We start from the raw sequence: 27,010 nt of genomic DNA on the forward strand, positions 1-27,010 counted from the left end.
CTCAGCACCTCTCAAGAATCAGGACTGAAAATAAGAGGGGGTATTTGCTACCTAGGGTATTGGTGCTAGATGTGTCACTTAGCATGGAAATTACGTTATGATGGCCCCGTGGGAACTACATTACCCAGAAATCTATGCGCCAGCGTCATTGAGGGGGCCGTCGCCGTACGTGGGAGCACGCCTGGGCGGGACTTCCGGCTCGCCCGCGGGCTTTTTGTTTTTGCAAGGCTTTAGAGGGCTAGGTGGTCTGCAGTGCTGGGGCGGCCCTCGAGAAGTCGCGAAAGCCTGGAGATGATAAGCACGCCCGAGGCTCGGCGGGGCAGAGCTGCCTGCTACCCGACCTGGACGCCCGCCGCTCCCCGCGACCCGGCAGCGCTGGCGGACCCGGTGCAGGTGGGTCCGGCCGTTGGCCGCCCCTAAAGCCCGGAGTGGGCTCAGTCCCGTAGCCCGGGGAGTGAGGCGCCCGTGGGTGGGGCCCCGTGGCCGATGGCCGGTGCTGGCGCGCGTCACCGGCACTGAGGACCCGCGAGACTGGGGTGGCCGTGCGTGGGAGGGGCGCCCGAGCCGGAGCTCGCGGGTTCCCGGGTCTTTCCCGCTCGGCCCGAGCAGGTGGAGGAGTGGATGCTGAAGGGGCAGCTGGGGCGTTGTGCTCGTCCCGAGGGCCCTGGGAGCCGCGCGTGCCCTCAGCAGGGTTCGTGGTTTGAATTGGGGTTCCAGGCTGTGTTGCTCGGGGCGCGCGCGGGCCTGGCCGAGGGTGGCGAGGGCCGCGCGGCGGACTCCGCAGGGTTCGGTTGGTGGCGGCTGTACCGCAAGTGGTAGCAGAGGAGTGGCGAGAAGTGGTCGGGTCCTGGGTAGCTTAAAGATGTTTTGTAAGTTTTATTTGGAAGGAAGAATGACACCGGGAGGCGGGCGTGGGGGCTGGTTCCGGACTATGGGGTGCCGAACGGTACCACCGTGTGCTTGTGAATGCACTCCCAATATTAATAAGCCCGTGCGGGTTCTCGCCTAATGTTCAGAGACGGATTCTGCATACCGGCATAAAGGAGCGAGTCAGCATGGTGCGTTTCAAGCTTTCATTCAGTAAGAGAAGTGCATAGGAGCGTGAGGGCCCCAAGAGAGAGGGAGATCTGGGTTCACACCGAGACGCAGGCCAGGAAGCATGGGGCGGGTGGCCCAAAGGCCTCGCACCCTGGGGGCGCAGGTCCCTGTGGACCCACGATGGCAAGAAGCCAAAGAGGAAAAAAGGGCCGTGCACCGTGTCCTAGGCTTTTTTTAATCCACTTCCAAAGGGGGAGTGGTTAATTAACCTGGTTGGCTGGTGGGCGCACAGGTGTGGCCAGGTAGGGGCCTGAGGCCACGCAGGGGCGTGGTGAAGGCCCGGTCTTCCAGCTCACAGACCTAATCGGTTTTAACCTGTGTGCCTGCCTAGAGCAGTGACCACAGCCCGAAGCCAGGAATTCCACCCGGGTCTCTGCAGAGCCAAGAGATATAGGCTGGCTTAATATTAGAAAAGCAATGTAATAACTAAAGAAGAAAACACTTAGTATAAACTGTTGTAGCAAAATCTCTAGAATAGGCGAATTCACCAAAATGTATACAAGTCCTCTCCGTGTGTGTGTGCACATCCTTACACACATACACATGTGTATGTTGCTTCTATGGGCAGATAAAAGTATGTGTGAATTCTGTATGGCAACAATACAAAGAAGAAATTATAAAAACCTATAATATCGAAGAATAAAATATTTAGGAATATGGAATATATGCAGATTTTCATGGTGATCTTAAGTATTTGATCTTAAGCATTATTACTATTTCAGCATTGTTGAATGTGCAACCTTTTGTTGAAAGAAATTAAAGGTGACTTTAATGGGGTGACCCTTTCTGCAGGAGTCAGTGATTTCGCTATCTCTCCCTTCCAAGGGTTTTGAGCTGCCGTGGGATTTCTGTATGGAGTGATGGTTCCTGTTGGAGACTCAGTCCAATGAGCTGAAGTCATGGGAACCCAGGCTGAGCTTCGTTGGGCCATATAAGTATAAACAAGCTGTGGACCACCATTTTAAATAACTTATACACATAACCCCACAAGATGCAGCCGACCTGAGGGGGATAGCTGAGGTTCTGGTTCTTGAAGGAGGCAGCTAACTGGAGCCTCCGAACCAGGGGTGCTGGTTAAGGGATGTGAGCTGCTGGGACATTGCCTTCCAGTGTAGAGTAGAAGCAGTACTGGGGGAGTGACTAGAGGATGGTATGGTAGTTACCAGGCAATATTCCCAACAGTTGTACGCTATGGATATGTTTGTTTCTCCATTACATAAGTTAGGAAATTGTAGCTCAGAGTGGTGTGGCTTCTTGTTCAAAGTGCCGTAACCAGTGATGGGAAGCAGATTAACTGCCAACCTAGGTCAGCCTCATTGGAGAGACCGCATCCTGAGGTCAGATACCAGGTGTCATGTGGATTTGTTGGTGATTTGAAGCCAGATAGCATATGATATTTCTGAAGTCAGATACTGCGTAATCTGAGGTCACATATTTGGCTCTAATGCAAATTGGAGGTAACGCACAGTGGTTTGGTTCTGATGCACCTTCAGAGCATGTGAGTTTGAAAGTAAGATGCAGTTGTCTCTATCTGAGGGGGATACAGAGTTTTGTGCCAGCTGCTGAAGGATGGAAGAGTCACTGTTTGCAGCAGATTAGGTAGAGGTAGGAAGGCTGTGAGTGGTAAGAAGTGGTAGGCTGATTAATGGTTCCCAAAGATGTCCATGTTTTAATCCCTGAGACACTTGAGTATATTACCTCAAGAGGGACTTTGCTCGTGTAAGGATCTTGAGATGAATTATTCAGTGTGTCCAGTGTAATCACAATGGTACTTAGGAAAGTGAAGCAGGAGGGCCAGTTAGATTGAAATGTGAAGGGAACAGGCCAGAGTGATGTGATTTCAGTAATGATACAGTGTTGCTAAGAATGCAACAAAGAATGCAAGAGGTCTTTAGAAGTTGGAATAGGGAAAGAAATGGATTCTTTTTAAAAGATTTATTTTTATTTGAAAGGCAGCATGAGAGAGATTACATCAGCTGGTTCACTCCTCAAATGGCTGTAATGTGTGGGGCTGTGCCAGAAAGCCTAGAGCCTGGAGATTCTGGGTTACCCACATTGGTGCAGGGGCCCAAGTACTTGGGGTGTCTTCCACCACTTTCCCAGGCTGTAGCAGAGAGCTGGATCAGAAGTGGAGCAGCTGGAACACGAACCGGCGCCCATATAGGATGCCGGCATTGTAGGTAGTGGCTTAACTGGTTACACCACAACACCAGCCCCAAAAGTGTATTCTTATCCAGAGCTGTCAGATGAAGCATAAGCCTGCCAACATTGTAATTTTAGCCTAGCAAAACCCATTTTGGATTGATGACCTCCAGAATAAGATGGTAAATTTGTGTAGTCTTAGGCTGTGAAGTCAGTGGTAATTTATTTTGGCATTGATAGGAATTTAATACAGTGAGCAACAGAGAAGTGAAGAGGGCCAAGAGTACCTGAGATCAACATGTGGTCTGGGTGTCTGTGGTTAAAGAAAGGAATAGCGATAGGTAAGGAGACTTTATTTATTTATTTTTTTTAAAGATTAATGTATTTGAAAGGCAAGTTACAGAGAGGCAGAGAGAGACGGGGTGGTGGTGGTGGTGGTGTCTTCTATCTGCTAGTTTACTCCCCAGATTGCTGCAACAGCCAGAGCTAGGCCAATCCAAAGCCAGGAGCCTCTTCCGGGTCTCCCCACGTGGGTGGGGAGACCTTGTCCATCTTCTACTGCTTGGCCATCTTCTACTGCTTTCCCAGGCCATAGCAGAGAGCTGGACTTGAACCCATGCCCATATGGGATGCTGGCATTGCAGGTGGCAGCTTTACCCACTATGCCACAGGGCTGGCCCCGGCAAAGAGACTTTCAGAGCACTAATGAGCATCCTTGGCAATGGGGCCAGGGAGGGTTTGGAGCAAGATGAGATACTGATTTCACTGCTTTGTAATTTCTCTGTGCTATGTATAGAGTGGCAGCTGGGGAGACCAAGGAGACGTCTATGGTGGTGGGTGGTGGGTAGTTGGAGATGTGCGAGAGGCATGATGTGCATAGGAAGAAGTGTGAACTGTTATCAGGGCTTCACTGAGAAGAGTGAGCCCAGGTTTGTGTCTGGGACGATGATTAGGCACTGACTGGCAGGAGAGGAGGCCTCTGCATGCTGAGCCCAGAAGGTAAAATGGCGGTTCTCTGTCAACCTGTTGTCAGACTGAGGAGATCACTGAGGTAATCATGAGACAGTCATGGCCTCTGGTACCAGTTCCTGGTATTTTCTGACTTGGGGGCCTGGGGTGAGCAAGAAGTTGTTTTGGTGGATAGAATAGGGGTCCTGGCAGAGGCAGTCTTCATGGGCCTTACTGTCCTTGTCATTGCAGAGCTGCTGACCTGAGGATGTTTGTGTCCTTTTCCTGGGAGACTGGGGGCTCCTTGATGAGGCTTAGACTCCTGGACCATGATGCACTTGTAGCCTCGCTGGGTGAGGTCCTCACACCCGGCCCATCAGTCTATCTCTGTCTGTCCCAGGGTAGGATTATGAGCACTTCATTCATTGGTCTCTAGGAGTAGGTGTCATTGACAAGCTGTATAGTGTGTCATCTCTTCTTGTTGGGAAGCCCTGAAGCTGTTGATTCGTTCTGAGAGGAGGAGCATGAAGAGGTGCGGAATCACCACACAGACCCTGGGAGTCGGGTGAAAACAGGCCTGAGGCAGCAGCCTGCAGACTCGTTTATTTCAGTTGGTACAGCAACTTAAATAGCCAAGGCAGCCGATCTGGTCAAGGGGCAGTCTATGCCCTAACCAATCACAGCCTGTTGCCAGGCAGGCTCCATTGTCATGTGGTTTCCAAAGCCATCCAATCACAGCCTGGTGCCAGGCAGTTTCCGTTGCCAGTGGCCATCTTGGTATGGCCTTCTCATTCCATCACATAAACCACAGAGCCAAGGGCATGGGTCTTGAGATCTGCAGTTTACTCAGTGATCTCATTAGGTCTGATCATCCTGTTCACAATGATGGTGCCTCTCTACCCAAGGTTCTAGCCCTTTTTCCAGATGACACTTCCTGGGGCTGGACTAAGCCAGAGTTGTAAGTACTCACACAATCATTACTCATGGGGATCTGTGGGCTGTTCCTGCAAAACCCAACTTCAAAGTTCTCTTTGTAGTAATAGGATGTGTTGCTGTGGACCTTTATTGGCTGCTCACCTGTCCTGGCCTTCTCAGGAACTGCATTTTCCAGACCACATTTAGCCATGCACTTAGGGCAAGGGGAGGCACCTGGTTGCTTTTCAGGTGGATGTGACTCCATCTACAGAAAGAAAAGCCCACAGTGAGTGGGAATCAAGGAAGGGCACAATGTCAAGGTCAGGTTCAAAATGCGCAACATTTAGGTGTTCAGTGTTTCTTCTCAGGCCAGTGGCCACGCAGTTTCTACTTATCTTTCTTCCTTAACACCGAAATTTATCATTTTCAATTTGACTTCTAGCCCCTTTCCATCCTTCACCACCCTGGCTTCTACCTTACACCCATTCCCTTCCATTACATTTTCTGTCAGTGATTTTCCTGCCATGTCTGCCTATACATAGTGTTCATGAGATGTGCACATATTCTCATATAGTCCTTGAACACCAACTACTCACTATAATTTTCCTGGGCCTGGACACATCCTGCATAGCACTCACCAGTTGCCAAAACCCTGCCGTGCTCTTCCCTCGTTTCTTTGCTCTTCAGCCTCCCCATTTTGTGACCTTCTGAGGCCCAGTGCCTCTTGGCAGCCTCTTTCTCAGACTGATTGGGTGTTTCCTCCATGTGTACTTTATCAGTATTTCTTTGCTTTCAGGGTGCTGGCATGAAGTGGAGGATGAGGAAACATCCAATAAGAGTGTTTCTTCAGAAACACAGGACAGAGTTTTTGTAGCAGATCTGAAGACCCGTGTACATGACACGTGTGCCCCACTGAGGGATATCTTACATCTGGCTGAATACCAGGGGGACATGTGGGAAACTATTCAATAATGTAAAGTTTGAGCAGCACCAGAAGCAATCCAGAAGATAAGGTTTTTCTGCAACGTCTGAAGAGATTAAGATTACAGAAAATGTGGACAATTCTGTGCCAGTGTTCCCAACGTTATCATACAGCAGAACACTTGTATTGCAGATGTGGGAAAGTTCACAGTGGACAAAGGCCTTAGCAGTACAGGGAATGTTCTGTTGCTGTTCGACCTAACAGCTCACCCTGGTAAATCTGGAATAGCACCCTTTGTGAGGACACCAGTCAGAAGGGAAACCTCAGCCATGTGAGTATCCACACCTGGGTGAGTCCCTGTGCACGCCAACTCTGCATGAAGCTTTCAGGAGCTGTGTTTCACTATTTAAACTGCCAAGGGCCTTTGGTAGTGACAGAAGTCCTCCTGCCACTACCATGTGGGAGAATTGCATTATTATTCTTGTCACCCCCGCATGCTCATGGCAGGCAGACTTCTGGAAGGAATTAACAGTGGTCTTACAGCCTATGGGCGGGGGTCTGTATTTCCTCCTTTTTGATGGTTTTGGGCGTGGAAATAGATTTTATTTTTCATATATATTTTTAAAGATCTATTTATTTGAAAGGCAAAATTATAGAGACAAAGAGAGAAACATATCTTCCATCCTCTGGTTCACTCCCCAGATGGCCCCAACAGCTGGGGCTGGGCCAGTCTGAAGCCGGGAGCCAGGAGCTTCTTTCAGGTCTCCCACAAGCCTGCAGGGGCCCAAACACTTGGGCCATCTTATTGGGGAGCTGGACTAGAAGGAACTGGCACCCATATAGCACGCCAGCACTGCAGGCTGTGGCTTAACCTGCTGCACCACAGCACCAGTCCTATGGAAACAGTTTTATTTCAGAGGACACAGACAGGTTCTGCAGTAACTTGCAGAGGCTGAACTTTTGGGGAAGTGTCCAGCCTCTAAACCACCCAGCCCCGGAACTTGCTGCCTTATATTTGAACAAAACAGGTCTGTTAATCTTGGGGTTTTAGTCATTATGTGGAGTGCATTGAGGAAACAGTTGGGTTCTGACAGCTTGAAAGGGTAAATAGCTCTTGTGAGACTACCCACTTTGCTGTGCCTCAGAGAGCACTGTACGATGGCTGAGAAGAGCTCTGACTCCTGTTTTGATGCAATGTGCATTGCTGCCAAAGGCTGTCTGAAAAAGACTGCTGGGGGCCGGCGCTGTGACGCAGCGGGTTAAAGGGTTAAAGCCCTGGTCTGAAGCACGGGCATCCTATATGGGTGCCAGTTCTATTCCCGGCTGCTGCTCTTCTCTTCTGACCCAGCTCTCTGCTATGGCCTGGGAAAGCAATAGAAGATGGCCTAAGTCCTTGGGCCCCTGCACCCGCTTGGGAGACCTGGAAGAAGCTCCTGGCTTCGGATCAGCATAGCTCCAGCCGTTGTGGCCATCTGGGGAGTGAACCAGTGGATGGAAGACCTCTCTCTCTAACCCTGTGTTTCAAATAAATAAAATAAAACTTTGAAAAAAAAATGGCTGCTTTCCAGCCTCACATTTAAAAAAAAAAAGCTTGCTGGGTTTTTTGGAGACAAATCATGTGGCCCAGATGCTAGTTTTACTCTTAGGTTTGCATATTATTTTTATTTAACAGGTAGAGATATAGACAGTGGGAGAGAGAGACAGACAGAAAGGTCTTCCTTCCGTTGGTTCACTCCCCAAATGGCTGCACCGATCTAAAGCCAGGTGCAGGAGCCCAAGCACTTGGGCCATTCTCCACTGCCCTCCCGGGCCACAGCAGAGAGCTGCACTGGAAGAGGAGCAACTGGGACTAGAACCGGCACCCATATGGGATTCCGGTGCTGCAGGCGGAGGATGAACCAAGTGAGCCACGGCGCCGGTCCTACTCTTAGGTTTGGAGGTGTCTGTAAGAGGGGACAGTTGTAACAACCTCTAGAGTATGTGGGAGCAGTGTGTTTGACCCCTTGTTCTCACTGGATGTTCTGTATTCTCAGGCACTGAAGGGGAAGCTGGCCTTTGGTACCTGCCAAGGAACCTGCATTCAATTGGCAGGTGTGACTGCCTGGAAGCCCTCCAGGAGCCAGGTGGGAACTGTAATTGGTTCAGAAACACTAGGTGTGACATGTAAGGAGTTAGGGAGATTCCAGGAATTTTTCACTTCTAAATGAACATCTAGATGTTCCCACGGTGTGGTATGCAAGATAACAATATTCAGAAATTTTCAGACCCTCCACAGGTGGTTACTGTAACTCAGAGCAAATCTAAACAGGATGATTCCTAAAGACCCCGGATTGTTTACCTCAGGACCAGTATCCATAGGCAGGAAGCCAGAGGGAGAACTGATGTAGCAAGGGTGTGGCTGTACTTATCCAGTACTGGTGAATCGTGTAGGAATGGCTTTACTGGGTGGCAGTTTTTGCTGTAGGAGCGATGGAGGAGTCACTTTAGGGTGGCCTGTAGAACCTAATTTGTCTGTTTCCCAAATTTCCTAAGGTAGAATGTTAATTGTTGAATTATTTTTTCTAATACAGTAATGCAGTCTGTAAGTTCTCCCATAAATACTACTCTGTGTGTGTGTGTGTGTAGGGCCAATTGGAACACGGGTTATTGTTTGGGACTTTCTTCAGGCTTGTAAGAGTCCACATTGAGTTCTCTGTACTCTGCAGGCTCATCAAATGGAAGACATGGACTTGGCATTTCAGAGAAGTCCTGCTTCTCCCCTGTTCCTTCCTGAGGACTCCCTGGATCCAGTGAGTAGACTGAGATCATAGCTCATTAGATGCTATGGACAGTGCCCAGGACGTCTCATTCTTGGCCTACAGCTCCCCAAGACCTAGAGAGAAGGTACTGAGTCCCAGGTAAGAAAACAGGTAAGAGAGGGACCAGAACCAGTAGTTATGTTGTTAAGCAGGGGCAACACAGGTACTGGGAGCTTTTAGGGAGGCTGGCTGGGGCTTGGTGTTCTGGGAGTAGAAGCACAGCTTCCAGGTACAGGGATCACAGTACACCCTCTGGGTAGGGATGGACAGTACTATGGTTTTAAAGTTAAGTTTTCTGCAAAGGGCCATGGGTAAAAGCTTTGGTCCTATGGCCGGGGAGGTTGCTATTGGGAGGTGGTAGAACCACTAAGCCTCTGCCTGTGGAGCCAGCATCCCATAGAGTTGTTGGTTCATGTCCTGGCTGCTGCTCTTCCCATCCAGCTCTCTGCCTATGGTGTGGGAAAGCAGTGGAAGATGACCCAAGTGCTTGGCCCTCTGCTCCCATGTGGGAGACCCTGGTTTGCAGCTTTGGATTGGCTTAGCTCAGCCATTGTGGCCATTTGGGGAGTGAACCAGTGGATGGAAGACTTTTCTCTCCATCTGTAACTCTGCCTCTCGAATTAAAAAAAAAAATCCTTACAGCAAAAAAGTGGTAAATTCCAACTGCTACACCTTTATTACTGAATTTGCAAGGATGGAAGAACTGAAGTTTTCATATGCTCCTCTTAGGAATCCAAAGAAAACAACCATTAGGTAAGAAAAGAGTTATATATTCACATACACTGTGATGGGCATTGAACTCTGAGGTATTAACAAAACAGAAATGAAGCCCATCATGTGAAGAGCCGAATTCAAATGTCTATAGCAGTTTTACTTGCACTTACTTAATATTAACCCCATATATCCACAAACAGGCAATAAACAAATAATGGTATATTCCTAGAACATCCCACTTCATAGCAATAAAAAAAGAACTGCTTTTAGAAGCATGATTAATCAATTTTTTTTTTTTTTGACAGGCAGAGTGGACAGAGAGAGAGAGAGGTCTTCCTTTGCCGTTGGTTCACCCTCCAATGGCCGCCATTGCTGGCGCCGCAAGGCGGAGGATTAGCCTAGTGAGCCGCGGCGCCGGCCTAATCAATTTCAATATAAATATGCTGTGTGAGTGCACTTAAGGGGAAAAAAAGTATGATTTCAATCTTATAAAGTTCTCTTCCATTAGCTGATTCACTCCATAAATGTCTACAATAGCCAGGTCTGGGCCAGGACAAAGCCGGGAACTCCAGGTCTCCCACATGGGTAGCGGAGGCCCAAGTATTTGGGCCATTTCCCACTACTTTCCCAGGCATATTAGCAGGGAGCTAGATAAGAACCAGAGTAGGTGGAACTCAGACCGGCAATCTGATATGACATGGCAGGCTGTCACTAAGACAAACATGTCATATCCAGCACATTTGGAATGGATTTTAATCATCCATCTCAGTAATATCTAAGATACAGAAAATACGGAGTTAGGGTAGACAAACTGGACAGAATCAGTGATTTGATGTGAAACTGAGAAAATGATAAATTCTAACAGACCAGTGACTTAGCAGCATTATTATACAAATGAAAAAGTACGTGAAAAAGTATGTATGGGTTAACTCAGACACTTACCAAAAGTCATACAAATAAATATACTTTGTATCCTGATTATAATCAATCTGTTTTAAATAGGGGCAGCTAATAAGAATTAACTTTATATAACATTTTAATTTGATACACCTACTTACATTTTGTGCATTACAGTTAGTAAATAGCATTTTCTTAGAAAATTTTTGAAATGGCATTTTGGGCTGGCGCCGCGGCTCAATAGGCTAATTCTCCACCTAGCAGCGCTGGCACACCGGGTTCTAGTCTCGGTCGGGGCGCCGGATTCTGTCCCGGTTGCCCCTCTTCCAGGCCAGCTCTCTGATGTGGCCAGGGAGTGCAGTGGAGGATGGCCCAGGTGCTTGGGCCCTGCACCCCATGGGAGACCAAGAGAAGCACCTGGCTCCTGCCTTCGGATCAGCATGGTGCGCCGGCCGCGGCGGCCATTGGAGGGTGAACCAACGGCAAAGGAAGACCTTTCTCTCTGTCTCTCTCTCTCACGGTCCACTCTGCCTGTCAAAAAAAAAAAGAAATGGCATTTTGAAGTTATGCACTGAGTGACCTATCTAGGATTAGAAGTAAAATAACCCATTGTTTTGCATGGAAGTAGGATAAGTAATGATGATCATGAAATGATAAATGATGAAATATTAAGGATTTATGTAGCTTTATAACAGTTTTTCTATTTATGGTTATATCTATCAAAGGTAGAACATGCACTTTAATTGTATATTTTGAGAAAATTGAAAATGGCATGAAGAAACATTTGGTTTCAGGGATGAAAACTTAATATTTTGAATGCATTCAGTTTAAGTTGGTTATATTTCAAACTGTTTAAAAATTTATTATATATGTTTATTAGGTTATTTGTAATTACTCTATCAATATATCAAAAAGAATCAGGCTTCATTTAGTATATTCTTGTATTTTTAGACTTGAGAAAGTGATGCTGAATGTTTTTAATTTTACTCTCTGAGAAGTAGAGAGATCGATAACTCCCATCCACTGGTTCACTCCCAAATGCCTTCAATAGCCAAGACTGGGTCAGGCCAAAGCCCAGAACTGAGAACTTACTTGGGGTCTCCCACACTAGTGGACTTGAACCATTGACTTCTGCCTCCCTGGGTATGCATCAGCAGGAAACTAGAATGGAATGTGGAGCCAGAATCTGAGTCCAGGCACCCGGATATCGGATGCATGCATCCAGGTGCTAACTTATCTACTGAGCCAAACTCCCACTTCTCTGAATATGTTAATAATGCAGTTAAACATAATAGTAAATGGGCATTATGTGGAGCACAGGACAAAATCTTCTTGAATGAAAGAAATTGCAACATGTCTTTGTTGTTGGACTATTATTTGTTAAAGCAATAAACACATGTTATCAGAAAGAAAATAGTAAAAAAAAAATACTGAAGATACGCAGGTGGCAAATAAACACATGTAAAAATACTCAACATAGGGCTAGTGCTGTGGCTTAGCAGGTAAAGCCGCTGCCTGTAGTGCCGGTATCCCATGTGGGTACTGGTTCAAGACCCGGCTGCTCCACTTCCGACCCAACTCTCAGCTATGGCCTAGGAAAGCAGTGGAAGATGCCCCAAGTGCTTGGGCCCCTGCATATACTTGTTAAATGGGCTAAAATTAAAGATTAGCCATATGAAGTATTAGCAGAGATACAAGAGGAACTAGAAGTGATGCAGTATTTCTGGGAATGCAATGGAGAAAAACCATTTAGATCACAGCTTGGGCCAGTGCTATGGCATAGTGGGTAAAGCCATCACCTGTAGTGCCAGCATCCCATATGGTTGCTGGTTTGAGTCCCAGCTGCTTCACTTCCAATCCAGCTCCCTGCTAAGGTGCCTGAGAAAGCAGCAGAGGATGGACCAAGCCTTTGGGCCCCTTCACCCACATTGGAGACCTGGAAGAAGCTCCTGGCTTCTAGCTTCTTATCAGTTCAGCTCTGGCTGTTGCAGCCATTTGGGGAGTGAACCAGCAGATGAAAGATCTCCCTCTCCTCCCTCTCTCTGCCTTTCTGTAACTCTTTTAATAAATTAAAAAAAAATGGATCACAGCTCGACATACCTTAAAATGGTAAGCATTCACCTACACTGTAATTCAGGAATTATAGTTTGAGTTACCAACACAAAGTAAATAACACCATATACATATAAAAATTGAATGCAAATATTTACAACAGCTTTGCCTGTAAAGAGAGCCTAACCAGATGAACAGATGAATAAATAGTGGCTTACCCCAGAACAGAATATTCCTCAATAACAAAGAACTTTTCACATTAGTCATTGTTGAATCTAAACGACGACGCAACGTGAAGAAAACTAGTAAAATAGAGCCCATACAACCACTTGATAACAATTTAAAATTCTAGAAAGTGCAAACTAACTTATTTTAAGGAAAATCAATGGTTACCTAGAGGGCTGGGGATGGCCAGGAGAAATTTTATGTAGAAGGGAATGAGGTGAATATGAAAGACAGGTGAGTTTTCCAAATGAGTGTGATGACAGTTTCAAGACTTTACCAATTACACACTTCAGATTAGTGTTCTTTTTTGTATGTCAGTTATACAAGTTATCCTTTGGTTAAATCTGTTTATTTATTCGAAGGGCAGAAAGGAGACAGATCTTCTGTGTGCTAGTTTACTCCTTAAATGGCTGCAACCAGGGCTGGATCAGGCAGAGCCAGGAACTCCATCCAGGTCTTTATGTGGGTGGCAGGGCCCAAGCACTTGGGGCATCCTCTGCTGCTTTCCCAGGCCCATTAGCAGGGAGCTGAATCAGAAGTTAAGAACCACGTCTCGAACAGGCCCTCTAAGATGGGATGTTGGTATCACAAGTGGTGGGTTAACCCACTGTGCCACAGTGCCAGCCTCTAAATATTTACTAGAACTTTAAAAAGTGTCTCAATTAAGAGCCTAGATGTCTTTCTTTGCCTGGAAAATAAGCTTCATAATCTGATAGGTTCTACCACCTCCCTCCTGATGGCCTGGGAGGAGAAGCCTTGCCTCACTGTCAGCAAACATTGGCAAGCAGGAAATATTCTTGCCACCTGAATCAACTGGAATGCTGACCTGGTCACAAAGCCACATCTTTGAACTATGGAAACTATCCTTGTCCCTGTTCACTTCCCTGCCTGCATAGTGATGATCTTGAGGTAAACAGTCTAGAGAAGATGTGGGAATTCACAAGAAGTTCATTTTCTCTACTTTAGCTGCAATAAATATAGTTAATGGAGAATTCCATGCATACTATCCTGCATAGCCATGGTCACTGGAACATCTGTGGATGAACTTTTAGAATACATCCCATCTAACTCACTGCAGTCTCCTCCATTCTTCATTAACTTAGAATTTCTGTTCCAGTTATGGTTGGACCTGCCCCTTCAGTCTAATAACAAATGACACTAACGTTGTTATGTAGTTCTGAACATGACACGGCTCCTTTGCATGAACTGTGCTCTCTCTCTGAACACAAAGTCCATGTTGTTCACGGAATCACTGGGGATTGTGACTGTTGCCTCCTTTACACAGGGATCTCAGACCTCACACAAACTTTGGCTCCAAGGCCACAAGTTAGGAACACTAAATCCTGAACTAGTCCCTTTGAGAAAAAAGACCTTGGGTAGCAAAGCAAATTAGATCTGTATTGGACAGAGAGCTATTTTCTGTCATCACACTATCCCTCTGAAACACAAAGTTTGGGGTCCCAAAAAAATCTGTTCACGCGGATGATGACGTCACTATTGTGCTTGCAAGTCAGCTTAGACAATGAACAGGAATACCCAGGTTAAAAGTGCAGAGACAGGGCTGGTATTGTGGTATAGCTAATTAAGCCCCACCTGCAGTGCTGCCATCCCATGTGGGCACTGCTCCACTTCCAACCCAGCTCCCCACTAATCTGCCTGGGAAAGCAGCAGAGGATGGCCCAAATGCTTGGGCCACTGTACCCACACGAGAGACCCGGAAGAAATTCCTGACTTCGGCCCGGCCCAGCCCAGCCCTGGCAGTGGTGGCCATTTGTGGAGTGAACCAGCAGATGGAAGATATCTCCTCCCGCCCCCGCCCCTGTTCTGTAACTGCCTTTCAAAAAATTTTAAGTCCAAAAAACATTTTTACAAAAAGGTCATAAGCCAAAGCAGGGTGCAACAAGCAGTTTCTGGGTTCATAAGTGTAATTGAGACCAACAGATCCCTGAAATAGGTTATTCTTTCTAAGCAAGCTGACTACACAGGTCAAGTCCTGTAGACCAAAACTGGGTCAGAATCATGCTCTAATGTCAAAGAAAAAGAAATGAGTCCCTTGGGGCCAGCGCTGTGGCACAGTGGGTTAAGCCTCTGCCCGCAGTGCCAGCATCCCATGTGGGTACAGGCTCAAGTCCTGGCTGCGCCACTTTCAATCTAGCTCTCTGCTGATGGCCTAGAAAAGCAGTGGAAGGTGGTCCAATACTTGAGCCCTTGCACCCATGTAGGAGACCCAGAAGGAGCTCCTGGCCCCCGACTTCAGATGGGCCCAGCTCCAGATGTCGGCAGCCATTGGGGAGTGAACCAGCAGATGGAAGATCTCTTGTCTCTCCCTCTCTCTGTAACTCTACCTCTCAAATAAATAAAATCTTAGAAAAGAGTCCTTAAGGGCTCAGGCTATTCATATTTCTCAAGAAAATGAGAAGTTTGTTTTTTAATATTTATTTATTTGAAAGGCAGAGTTACAGAGACAGAGAAGGAAAGACAATTTTCCATCTGCTGGCTCACTCCCAAAATGACCACCATGGAAAGGGCTGGGCCAGGCCAGAGCCGGGAGCCAGGAGCTTCATCCAGGTTTCTCATGTGGGTGGCAGGGGACCAAGCACTTGGGTCAACTTCTGCTGCTTTCCCAGGCACATTAGCAGAGAGCTGGGATAAAGACGAGTAGCTGGGGACCAGCACCATGGAATAGCAGGTGAAGCTGCCGCTTGCAGTGCCAACATCCCATATGGGCGCCGGTTCGAGTACCAGCTTCCCCAGTTCTGATCCAGCTCTCTGCTATGGCCTGTGAAAGCAGTAGAAGATGGCCCAAATCCTTGGGTCCCTGCACCAGCCTGGGAGACCTGGAAGAAACTCCTGGCTTTCGATTGGCGCAGCTCTGGCTGTTGTGGCCATCTGGGTAGTAAACCAGCAGATGGAAGATCTCTCTCTCGCCCTCCACCCCCATCCTCTCTCTACCTCTCTGTAACTCTGCCTTTCAAAAAAATAAATCTTTAAAAAATTCCAACAGGACCTAAGCAGCTGGAGATCAAGGACTATTTGAGGGGGTGTGCACATACCACAACACAGTGAGTCAAAACAAAGAGCACAGCAGCGTGACATCAGGTGATACACACGGGCCACAAAGGTCTGGAGCTGGAAGTCACAGATAAAATAACAAGTTGCTGAAGTATTAAATATGTGGAGTTAGAGGCAGAAATGAGGTATAGCCAGTGGCACTTGCACCATAACACTGCTGAACACATCACAGGTTCCTGATACAATATGAACCCAATCCAGATGTCATGCTAAAGCCCATCTGCCTATCTACCCTTCTTAAGAGGTCTCTCCTGAGACCATCTCTTTTTTTAATTATTTATTTTTTTGAAAATCAGTTACAGAGAAAGAGGGAGAGAGAGACAGATCTTCTATCTGCTGGTTTACTCCCCAGATGGCTCAATGGCCAGGGCTGTGCCAGGCCAAAACCAGGAGCCAGGAGCTTCAACTGGGTCTCCCATGTGGGTGCAGGGACCCAAGTACTTGGGCCATCTTCTGCTGCTTTCACCAGGCCGTTAGCAGGGAGCTGGACTGGAAGTGGAACAGCTAGGACACACACAGTTGCCCCTATAGGATGCCGTCATCACGGACAGTGGTTTTACCTGCTATACCACAGTGCTGCCCCGAGACCATCTTATGTCCACCGTGTGAAGAAATCAGGGCTCTCTCCCTGTAGCTCACATCAGGCAATCACATGAGACATGAATGACACAAATATTAAAAAGAGAAGACAAATGAGTGACTAGCAGTGGTCCAGAGCAACTTGGCACACGAGGCTCGTGAAAGCACAGCTATGGTTTGTTCATTTAAATTCACGTATAACCACGCTTGTAGTTCTCTGCACAGACAGCCATAAGGAAATGGCAGCTCGGAGACCAAAGCAAGGGCAGAGGTACCATGAATCTGCACTCAGCCATCCCGACAGGGAGAAGGCAAGCAAGGTGACCATTCAGGAGGGAAGCAAAGGTCTTGCTCAGGGACGCTGAAGTACGAAGTTCCTCAGCGTTACGTCACAGTGGAGCAGCCTCTGAGCATCATCAAGAACCCACTCTTGCAGGCGCTGTGGCTCACTAGGCTAATCCTCCGCCTGCGACGCCGGTACTCCAGGTTCTAGTCCCGGTTGGGGCGCCGGTTCTGTTCTGGTTGTTCCTCTTCCAGTCCAGCTCTCTGCTGTGGCCCAGGAAGGCAGTGGAGGATGGCCCAAGTGCTTGGGCCCTGAACCCACATTGGAGACCAGGAGGAAGCACCTGGCTCTTGGCTTCCGATCGGTGCAGCGCGCCAGCCGTAGCAGCCATTTGGGGAGTGAACCAACAGAAAGAAGACCTTTCTCTCTAACTCTACCTGTCAAAAAATAAAATAAAAATAAAGAACCCACTCTTCCTGGGAGAAATAAATGACCATGTCCTCACAGGTGATCTCTTGTCATAATGGGGATAAATTCATTCCATGATCAGCTTCTGTCCTAGGACCCCAGCTCATCGTCTGCTCCTCACATCCATCCGTTACTTAGTGTGTTCCCCATCTCCTCACCTCAGAGAGCGCCAGCCCAGTACTACTGTGCCCACTGTCTCCACAGTTTCACTGATACTGTGTCCTTCTACAGGAACAAATGCAGGTAAGCAGACAGATAAATTCTGAGCCTGACCTGCAGGCCACACCACCTCTAGTCTATGTGGTGGGTGTCACAAATACTGCTGGAGAAATAACTGGGCATAAAGATGTATGGGTGATCTCATGTTTGTCTTCACAGGCAATTCTCCCAAGATCCCCAGATCATTCTAACATGTGCTTACACACACCCTTATGACACCAATTCTCCCATGGGGCCACAAATTCACTCTCTTCTCTTGGCGTCATATCACTTTGAACCATGTCTCACACAGGTGCCTTCCCACAGTCTTAATATGAAAATCACACAGCCCCACCATGATGACAGTTCATTTCATCAAAAATTTCCTTCCTAGGACTGCAAATTCATACCAACCTCCTCCAGTTCATCCCCTGCCCACCTTATTCCCTATCTCCCTACCTCAGAGGACACAGGAGACCCAGGTGCCACTGGGGTTTATTCCCTCCTGATGGTCACACTGTTATGTCCATGCGTAGCACCAGTGAGCAGGTTGGCAGATCAGTGCCATCTGGCTGAATCTCTTCAGGAAATCCTCCTAGGCCTTTGACATCCTGCTTCACAGATACTACCAAACATGGACTGTTTCCCCTTTTTGCCTTTAATGCTATGGCCCCAGGGCAGTAAGTGTACCCTCTTCTTCATATGCACAGCCACAGCTCCACGCTATGAGCATCTCCTTGGCTTCTTTGGTTTTTCAGCTCATGGAGTAGAGAGTGGCTGGAAAATTGAAACAGCACTCAGTACTACCCCAAACTAACTGTCCCCACTGCCAGAGGCAGCCTTGAATTGCCATAAAGTCCTCTCTCCTGGACACTATTTTGTAGATCCCAGTCACTCATGTCCCACTTCCTCTTCTGGGCTGCAGTTGCTGTCCACTTGCTAGTCATATCCTTTCTCTCTCAAAAGGTCCAACTGACATGGGTCTTTACCCCAGGCTTAGAGATTTTCATGATCCCAAACTAATCTATGAGCCTGAGTGAAGTGACTCAGGTTGACATGAGTCCAGCCACCAATCATCACAGTACAATCCTGATGAGTCTACAGAGTTGCATCTAAGCACTAGCACCAATGAAATCTTGCCAGATTTAATCCTAGGCCTTCACATGCCCACATATGCCTGAGAAGCCTTGCCCATGTATCAGACCATTCTCTCCCACATCGCCCTGAACACTTCTCTCCGTGACCTGTGTTATAACACATACTTTCCACAACTAGGGGTCCAAGCATCAGATCCAGTCTACTGCTCTCTCTTGCCTTTCCTAGGCAATTACTATCATTGCTATTATGACACTAAATGTGACCCACAGCTCCACTCTGGTCCACACATTGTTCCCCAGCTTTTTTTTTTTTTTTTAATTTTTATTTATTAGGTAGAGTTAAGACAGAGAGAAAGGTCTTCCTTCTGTTAGTTCACTCCCCAAATGGCCACGATGGCCTGAGCTGCGCCAATCCGAAGCCAGGAGCTTCTTCCCAGTCTCCCATGCAGGGGCCCAAGAGCCTGGACCATCCTCCACTGCCCTCCTGGGCCACAGCAGAGAGCTGGACTGGAAGAGGATCAACAGGGACAGAACCGGTACCCATATGGGCTGCCAGTGCCACAGGCGGAGGATTAACCTACTGTGCCAAAGTGCTGGCCTCTGTTCTCCAGCTTTTGTAAGTCATCATCCTGAACTTCTCATAGTTTACAGTTTAACACCTATGGTTTCCAGGTGCTCACTGAGCTATTCTCTGAAAGTTCTCAAAAAAATTTTTTTAAATTTTTTTGACAGGCAGAGTGGACAGTGAGAGAGACAGAGAGAAAGGTCTTCCTTTGCCGTTGGTTCACTCCCCAATAGCCGCTGCGGCCAGCACACCGCACTGATCCGAAGCCAGGAGCCAGGTGCTTCTCCTGGTCTCCCATGCGGGTGCAGGGCCCAAGCACTTGGGCCATCATCCACTGCACTCCCAGGCCACAGCAGAGAGCTGGCCTGGAAGAGGAGCAACTGGGACAGAACCGGCGCCCCGACTGGGACTAGAACCCGGTGTGCAGGCGCTGCAGGCAGAGGATTAGCCTATTGAGCTATGGTGGTGCCGGCAGAAAGTTCCCAAATTCTTAAAAAAATTTTTTTAAATTTATCTCAGATGCACACACACAAACACCCAGGAGAGGGGACAGAGACATCCACTGTTTCATGATTCAAATGCCCTCAATAACCAGGGGGCTGAAGCCAGGAGCTGGGAACTCAATCCAGGTCTCCCATGTGGGTGGCAGGGCCCAACTACTTGCTGCCTCCCAGGATCCACAGTAACAGGGAGCTGGAATCAGGAGCCAGAGCCAGGAATCGAAACCAGGTATTCCAGTGTGGCATGTGGGTATCCTACCCAGTGGCTTAATTGCTAGGGCAAACACTTGCCCTTGCCCTATTCTTTTTTTTTTCTTTTTTTTCCTCCAGTTATTTATGAAAGAGTTACAGAGAGAGGGAGAGATAGATTTTCCATCTGCTAGTTCCCTCCTCAAATGGTCACAACAGCCGGAGCTGGGCAAGTCCAAAGCCAGGAGCTTCTTCTGGGTCTCCCACCTAAGTACAGGGGCCCAAGGACTTGAGCCATCCTCTGCTGCTTTCCCAGGCACATTAGCAGAGAGCTAGATTGGAAGTAGACCAGCCAGGACTCAAACAAGCACCCATATGGGATGCTGGTGTGGCAGGTGGTAGCTTTACCCTACTATGCCACAACACAGACTGGCCCTCTGTGGTGGAATGAAAAGGCCATGCCAAGGTGGCCACTGGCAAGCGAGTGTCAGTTACTCAGGAATGGCTTTGAAGCCCACCTGGCAACGGAGCCTGCCTGCAACAGGCTGTGATTGGTTGGGGCATAGACCGCCCCTTGACCAGATTGGCTGGTCTTGGCTATATAAGATGTAGTTCCAGCTGTAATAAACGAGTCTGCGGGCTGCTCACCTCAAGCCTGCTTTCACCCGACTCCTGGGGTCTGTGTGGTGACTCCGCGCCTCCACGATGCTCCTCTCAGAAACGAATCCACTGCAACATTGTTGAGAAATCAACAGCAACATCTGGCGCCCAACGTGACTGAGAAAGAGACAGCATGTCGGACTCGGCGAGGTCCCCCCTGGATTTCGGCAAGAAGGCCCCTTGGTGTTTTGTGTGCTGTTCGGTTCTGTGAGGGTGAGCACAGAACCCCCTCCTATGCCCCTCTCCTTGTCCTTGTCCTCGGTCTAAGTGATCCCAGGTTAGGCAAACACCGCCCAGAAGCGTACGTCGCTTCTCGGCTCCTCCTTTTACTTTCAGTTCACCTGGCAAATTCATATAAGGGACTGATCATCCCAGAATTCGGAACCAAGTCATCTTCCCTCACTCGAGAGAGGTGACGCTCCGGAGACACCGTGTGGGCATACGACCTTGACCTAACGAATCAAGGAAGTCCCCCTCTAAGCACAGGACATACTTACGATCTGATACACCACTATCTGTTTGTCTAATGTAGGGAAACCTCCTGCAAAATGCCATCAGCCGCCGAGGTGCTAGGAATTTGTTTTGTTATGGCAGCAGTGTTGTGCGTGTCTTTCCTTTGGCTAGAGCTGGCATGCCGTGCTGCTCTTAAGCGCTCAGACATGGGAAAGATACCCCCCTCTCAGAATCTGTGCAGATTATCAAAGATAGTGAATCTGTGAGTGATAAGAGCCTGACACTCCAGGTCCCTGTCTCACAGACAACAGTTGATGACTTAGGGAGAGAGAGCTCCGACAGTGAAAAAAACAATGTAGCAAACAAGGTAGCAATGCCTAGTCGGCCACCCCCCACATACCTGTGGGATGAACTAAGAGGACCTCTAGACAATAACTCGTTCGAGGTCATCCCATCCATACCCATTGAGGATCCCCACATTTGTGGCAGTACTCAGACACCCCAAGCTCTTAGGGCAGCAGCTGGACCCCATCCCACCTGCACATTTGCTGTTAATGTAGGAGCGGATGCAGAATTCAGGCCATGGATTCCAACACCCATAAATGACCTTACTATGCTAAAAAAGGCTTCAAGAGTCAGGTTCTGACTCTCCCTACTTTGAACAAGGGCTCACACAATGGGCAGCAAACCTTTAAACTCATTTTGACTGGGTTACACTGCTCAAAGCATGTTTGTCGAGACCAGTTTTTACAGTGGAAAGCCTCCTATGAGGAAGAGGCTGAAACTGTGGCGAGGACTAATGCTGCCTATGGAATAGCAGTAACCTTGGATATGCTTACAAGCCGCGGCACCTACATATATCCTCAAGAACAGGCCCGCATTGGAGTAGTTGCCTATTTTGATCAGGTCAGAGATTTGGCAATTAAAGCCTTAAATATAAATCCTCCTGATTATAGTCAGCTCTTTAGAAATCTAGTTCAAGGCCTAGGCGAATGCTTCCCCGATTTCTGTGCCAGAGTCTTGGAGGCAGTAGAGAAAAGACTACTGCCTGGCCCCGATCAAGACAATTTGGTCAAACAATTAGCTTGGGAAGGTGCTACCAAAGAGGCAAAAGCAGCAATTGCCCCAGTCCGTAATGAAGACATTTCTAAATGGATAGTAGCCACAAAGGCGGTCAACCCTGCTGATACACCCATACAGGCCCTGAGTGCAGCCATTAACAAATTGAGCACAAAGAAGTCTAATGACCCTCCAGTTTGTTGGGGATGCCAGGAAATAGGACACCTTCGGTGAAACTGCCCAAACGCTAAAAGATGGGGCAAGCCCAAAACGCTGTGTCCCAGATGTAAAAAAGGCTTTCATTGGGCAAAAGATTGCAAGACCAAACCTTTAAACTCCCAGTGGGGCGGCCCTCAGCCCAGCAAGTAAGAGGGAGTCCCAGCACCATTAACTGGTCGATGCCTATCTTCAATCTGAGGCCGAAATTGACCCTATATTTAGATGACATTGCCTTTGTGGGTTTAATTGATACAGGAGCAGATGTTACTGTCTTAAAAGCTAGGAACGCAAGAAAAATATGACATTGGAAGACAGCATCTGGACCTGACCTCCAAGGTGTTGGAGGATTAAAATTGGCTGATCAGGTCATCATGCCTGTAACATGGTGAGATGACAATGGAGATACAGGAACCATCTTTCCACTAATTGCTGAGGTTTCCATGACCTTATGGGGGAGAGATGTGCTCTCACAAATGCAAGCGGTCCTTACTACGGATCACAAATCACCACAAGCCAGCAGCTTTAATGGAGAGTCTACAAGTAGGATTCACCCCAAATTCTAGAGGCCAATGCTCACCTCATACAAAAGCCAAGCCCAATCCCCATTGAATGGGAAAAAACAGGAAACATCTGGGTAGAGCAGTGGCCAATAATACAACCCAAACTTAGCATCCTTAAAGAACTAGTACAGGAACAATTGGAGAAGGGACACATAGAACCCTCCAGTAGCCCTCATAACACACCCATTTTTTTGACCCCCCCCCCCAAAAAAAAAAAAACAGGGAAAATATAGGCTTCTACAGGATTTGAGAGCCATTAACAAAAATACAAAAAAGATGGGAACATTCCAGGCTGGCATTCCCCATCCAGGGTCCATTCCTAACAGATACCACATAGTTACCATTGATATCAAAGATTGCTTCTTTTCCATTCCCATTGTGGAGCAGGATAAGGCTTACTTTGCCATTACAGTATGGGGGCCCAATTTCCAGCTCCCTGCAAAGAGATTCCGGTGGACAGTACTCTCACAAGGCATGAAAAATAGCCCAGCCATTTGCCAAAGATATGTTTCTCATGCGACCAGCACACTTAAAGATCAGTGCTTGGTCATACATTATGTGGATGATATCTTACTTGCTAACAAGAATGCAGCAATTCTGAATGCCTGAGACAGTAAGAAATTTACAATTCCTGGGTTTATCTATTGCCACAGAAAAGGTACAACATTTTCCTCCCTTTCAATTCTTGGGTTATCAAATCTCCTCCCATACATCTCCAATGGGCCCAAACCTAAAAGTCAAGCGTAAATACTCAAATTAATGAACTTCAGCAACTACATGGCCAAATCAATTGGCTGAAGCCCTTCCTTCCCCTAACACCTGCAGAACTTAGACCGCTATACAATTTACTAAGGGAAACAGCCCTTCTTCAAAAAATCATTGACACCTGCACCCAAATCCACTATAGAAAAGATTAACACCCAGTTATCAAATTTAAAAACCTTTAGATATGACCCTCAGGTGCCTCTATTTGCCATAACCATATCTACCCTCAAGGCCCCCTTAGGAGTTATTTGGCAACGACACGGACCACTTTTTTGGGTGCACATAGCCTGGAGCGATTGTCATAAACTAGTAAACAAAGTAGATGCCATCCTTATGATGGGACTTAATTTAAGATATTATACCAATAAGATATTTAACACAGAGCCAGACATAGTGGTCCTACCACTATCACAATTAGAACTGGCGACATTGATGCAGAGTAGCACGCTCTTTCAAACTTTAATGATCAATTTTCCAGGACAGATTGACAATCACTTGCCAGCAGACAGGCTACTCCAGACACTACAAACCTTAGAAATAAACTCTCCAAAACATGCTTTCCCTGCTAATCAACCTATACCCATGGCACCATGTGCATTTACGGATGCCAACAAGTCACTCTTTGGAATAGTGATCAAATCTTTAACAGAAAAAGGTAAGATCAATGTAGAACCCCATGGGGGATCAGTACAGTTGGGAGAAATAAGAGCAATAGTCAAGGTTCTACTCCTTAGCCAAGATGGACCGGTAAATATATTTTCGGACAGCAAATACTCAGTACAGGTAGCAAAGACGATCCCTTTTGCAGTCTTTAACCTGACCAATAAGCCAATTGACCAGATGTTCACAACACTTAAAGAGCTAACTGAAAACAGAAAATACCCATGGTATATCTCACACGTAAGATCACATACTGAGTTACCTGGCTTTATTTTCCGAGGCAACAGAAAAGTTGATCGTCTTATCTCTTGCAACATGGCTTCCATTGGACACTTAGAACAAGCCCATATTTTATACCAAAAATTTCATGTCAGTAAGCAGCATAAAATTGCTTTTCCCAGAGCTAACAATGAGCCAATGCAAACACCTAGTGCACTCTTGCAAGAATTGCGCAACCCTCGCCCCGTTAGGCCCACTGCAACAAGCAGGAGTGAACCTGTGAGGCCTTGCTCCTAATAAGCTATGGCAAGTGGACGTCACCCACATTAATTCCTTTGGTAAACTTAAGTTTGTCCATGTGGTGGGAGATACTTATTCAAAGGCTGTATTTGCAACAGCCCAATCCGGAGAAAAAGCTAGTAATGTGATAAAGGCGGTTAAATCAGCCATGCTGGTCCTTGGTGTCCCCTGGACCATAAAGACTGATAACGGGCCAGCGTATACATCACAGGAATTTAATTCCTTCCTGAAATCTTGGAACATACAGTCTGCCACAGGTATCCCATACAACCCACAGGGACAGGCAATCATTGAAAGAACTCATAGGACGATTAAAGATCTCTTACAAAGAAACAATCATATGCCCTCAGACCCACAGCTTGCTTTGACTGAGGTCCTTTTCACTATCAATTTTCTTACTTTTGATTCCCAAGGGATCAGCCCAGCTTATAAACACTGGGGATCCTTTCCATCCCAGACCCCAGCCCCTATGGTTAGGTGGAAAGACCCCCTGACAGGAGAATGGATAGGACCACACCCTCTGCTAACCAAAGGTCGAGGATATGCTTGTGTCTTTCCAGAGAATGCGGAACAGCCCATTTGGGTACCAGCCGGAAACATCAAGCCTGCAACTGACAGCCAACCAGAACCAGCTGAACAAGACCGAGGCTCCGCCTTGTTAGCAGATGCACCTGCCCTATCATCCTACCCTGAGAAACTGCCCATAGCCATGCCTGTTACTGTTTTATACCCCACTAGCTCTGGTCAGCCCCTCAAATGGCCCACAGCCTGTGTGCGGTCATGCCATTCCTGATAACCATTATTCCTCATTCCTACCCCTATCTGAGCAAGCAATCCTGTGGTCTCTCGATTTGAGCGCTGGTTAGTCAATGATGGGTAAGATCCCCTGGGGGACAACCTAAGACAGGCACAGCTGCGTATGGAGACCACATGGAAATGGGGTCTGTTGGGCACCAAAGAGTATGTTGTGCCCAGATCGTTAGATCCCCACAGAGACCCCCAGAGAGTCGATCACACTGAACTGCAAAAGCAAGGTTTACTCGGGAGTACAAGCCGCAACAGGGACCCCATCCAACCAACCGGCACAGCGGAGGAAGGAGTGATGCCCCGGTCTTTGGGAGAGTTTTTAAAGGAAAAAAAGGGCTACATCAGCAGGAAGAGTTACATACAGCATGGAAGCTTTGGGTACAGGGAGTTACTTTGTTCAGCAATCTCTACTGTGCTGTCCTTGGTCTACCCAGCTAGCTGTCCCTGGTAAGCTTTGATATCTCCAGAATGCCTGAATGCCTGCTTTTACAAGGACCCGGGTCTGCTATGGGAAATGGAGGCTGCTTTATTGTTTAAAAATGGAGTCACTTTGGTTCTTCAGGTCAACAATGGTATGGCCAAGAATCATGCCTCCTGTTGGTCAAAAATAAATGAAAAGGGGGAAATGTGGTGGAATGAGAAGGCCATGCCAAGGTAGCCACTGGCGAGTGTCAGCTACTCAGGAATGGCTTTGAAATCCACCTGGCAACGGAGCCTGCCTGGCAACAGGCTGTGATTGGTTGGGGCATAGACCGCCCCTGGACCAGATTGGCTGGTCTTGGCTATATAAGATGTAGTTCCAGCTGTAATAAACGAGTCTGCGGGCTGCTCACCTCGAGCCTGCTTTCACCCGACTCCCGGGGTCTGTGTGGTGACTCTGCACCTCTTGCCCCCACCACGCTGCTCCTCTCAGAAACAAATCCACTGCAACATTGTTGAGAAATCAATGGCAATAGCCCCCCCTTCTCATATTATTATTTAGAGTTACAGTGAGAGTGAGAAACAGAAAGGTCTTCCATCCCCTCACTCCCCTAATGGCCGCAAAGCCAGGAGCTTCTTCCAGGTCTCCCACGTAGGTGCAGGGGCCCAAGGACTTGGGCCACCTTTCACTGCCCTCCCAGGCCATACAGAGAGCTGGATCAGAAGTGGGGAAGCCGGGAATCGAGCTGGTGCCCATATGGGATGCTGGCTGGCACTGAAGGCAGAGGATTAACCTACTGTGCCACAGCATTGGTCCCTCTTTAAAAAAAAAATTATTTGAAAGGCAGAGTTAGAGAGGAAAGGCAAAGAGAGAGGTCTTCCATCTGCTGGTTCACTCCCCAATTGGCCGCAACAGCTGGAGCTGTGCCAATCCAAAACCAGGAGCCAGGAGCTTCTTCTGAGTCTCCCATGTGGGTGCAGGGGCCCAAGGACTTGGGCCATCTTCTACTGCTTTCCCAGGCCATAGCAGAGAGCTGGATCGGAAGAGGAGCAGCCAGGACTTGAACCAGCGCCCATATAGGATACTGGCACTGCAGGTGGCGGCTTTACTCACTATGCCACAGCGCTGGCCCCTCTCATATTAACGAACCAAAAATACATTCTTGACATTCTCACTAAAATTACTCCTACTGCCAATCTTCCCTTCCCAGTTGATGTAGCTTGTA

The 27,010-nt window shown here is 47.6% G+C and overlaps 1 protein-coding gene and 1 non-coding gene across 9 annotated transcripts in view; one reads left to right on the plus strand and one right to left on the minus strand.

Moving 5' to 3' along the window:
- Positions 1 to 201: 201 nt before the first annotated feature.
- Positions 202 to 26,218, plus strand: LOC108175681 (uncharacterized). Its single transcript, XR_016225113.1, has 6 exons — positions 202 to 393; positions 5,900 to 6,356; positions 8,059 to 8,148; positions 8,731 to 8,922; positions 20,381 to 20,535; positions 25,118 to 26,218. It is a non-coding gene; the product is annotated as an uncharacterized LOC108175681 (transcript).
- The window catches only part of LOC108175679 (uncharacterized), a 40,935-nt gene continuing 17,507 nt past the window's right edge, over positions 3,583 to 27,010 (minus strand). For 4 of the 8 annotated variants that reach the window (XR_016225106.1, XR_016225103.1, XR_016225101.1 and 1 more), the window contains one exon: positions 3,583 to 5,368. The gene's annotated coding sequence lies outside the window, so the exon portion shown is untranslated. Of the gene's footprint in view, positions 5,369 to 15,764; positions 15,841 to 17,051; positions 17,083 to 20,310; positions 20,440 to 27,010 lie in introns of those variants that run through there. The other 4 variants (XR_016225104.1, XR_016225102.1, XR_016225105.1 and 1 more) reach the window with 3 other exon arrangements.

This window comes from Oryctolagus cuniculus, chromosome 18 (genome assembly GCF_051225735.1).
Source record: "Oryctolagus cuniculus isolate XC-2025 breed Fujian yellow rabbit chromosome 18, ASM5122573v1, whole genome shotgun sequence".
Classification (NCBI taxonomy): Eukaryota; Metazoa; Chordata; class Mammalia; order Lagomorpha; family Leporidae; genus Oryctolagus; species Oryctolagus cuniculus.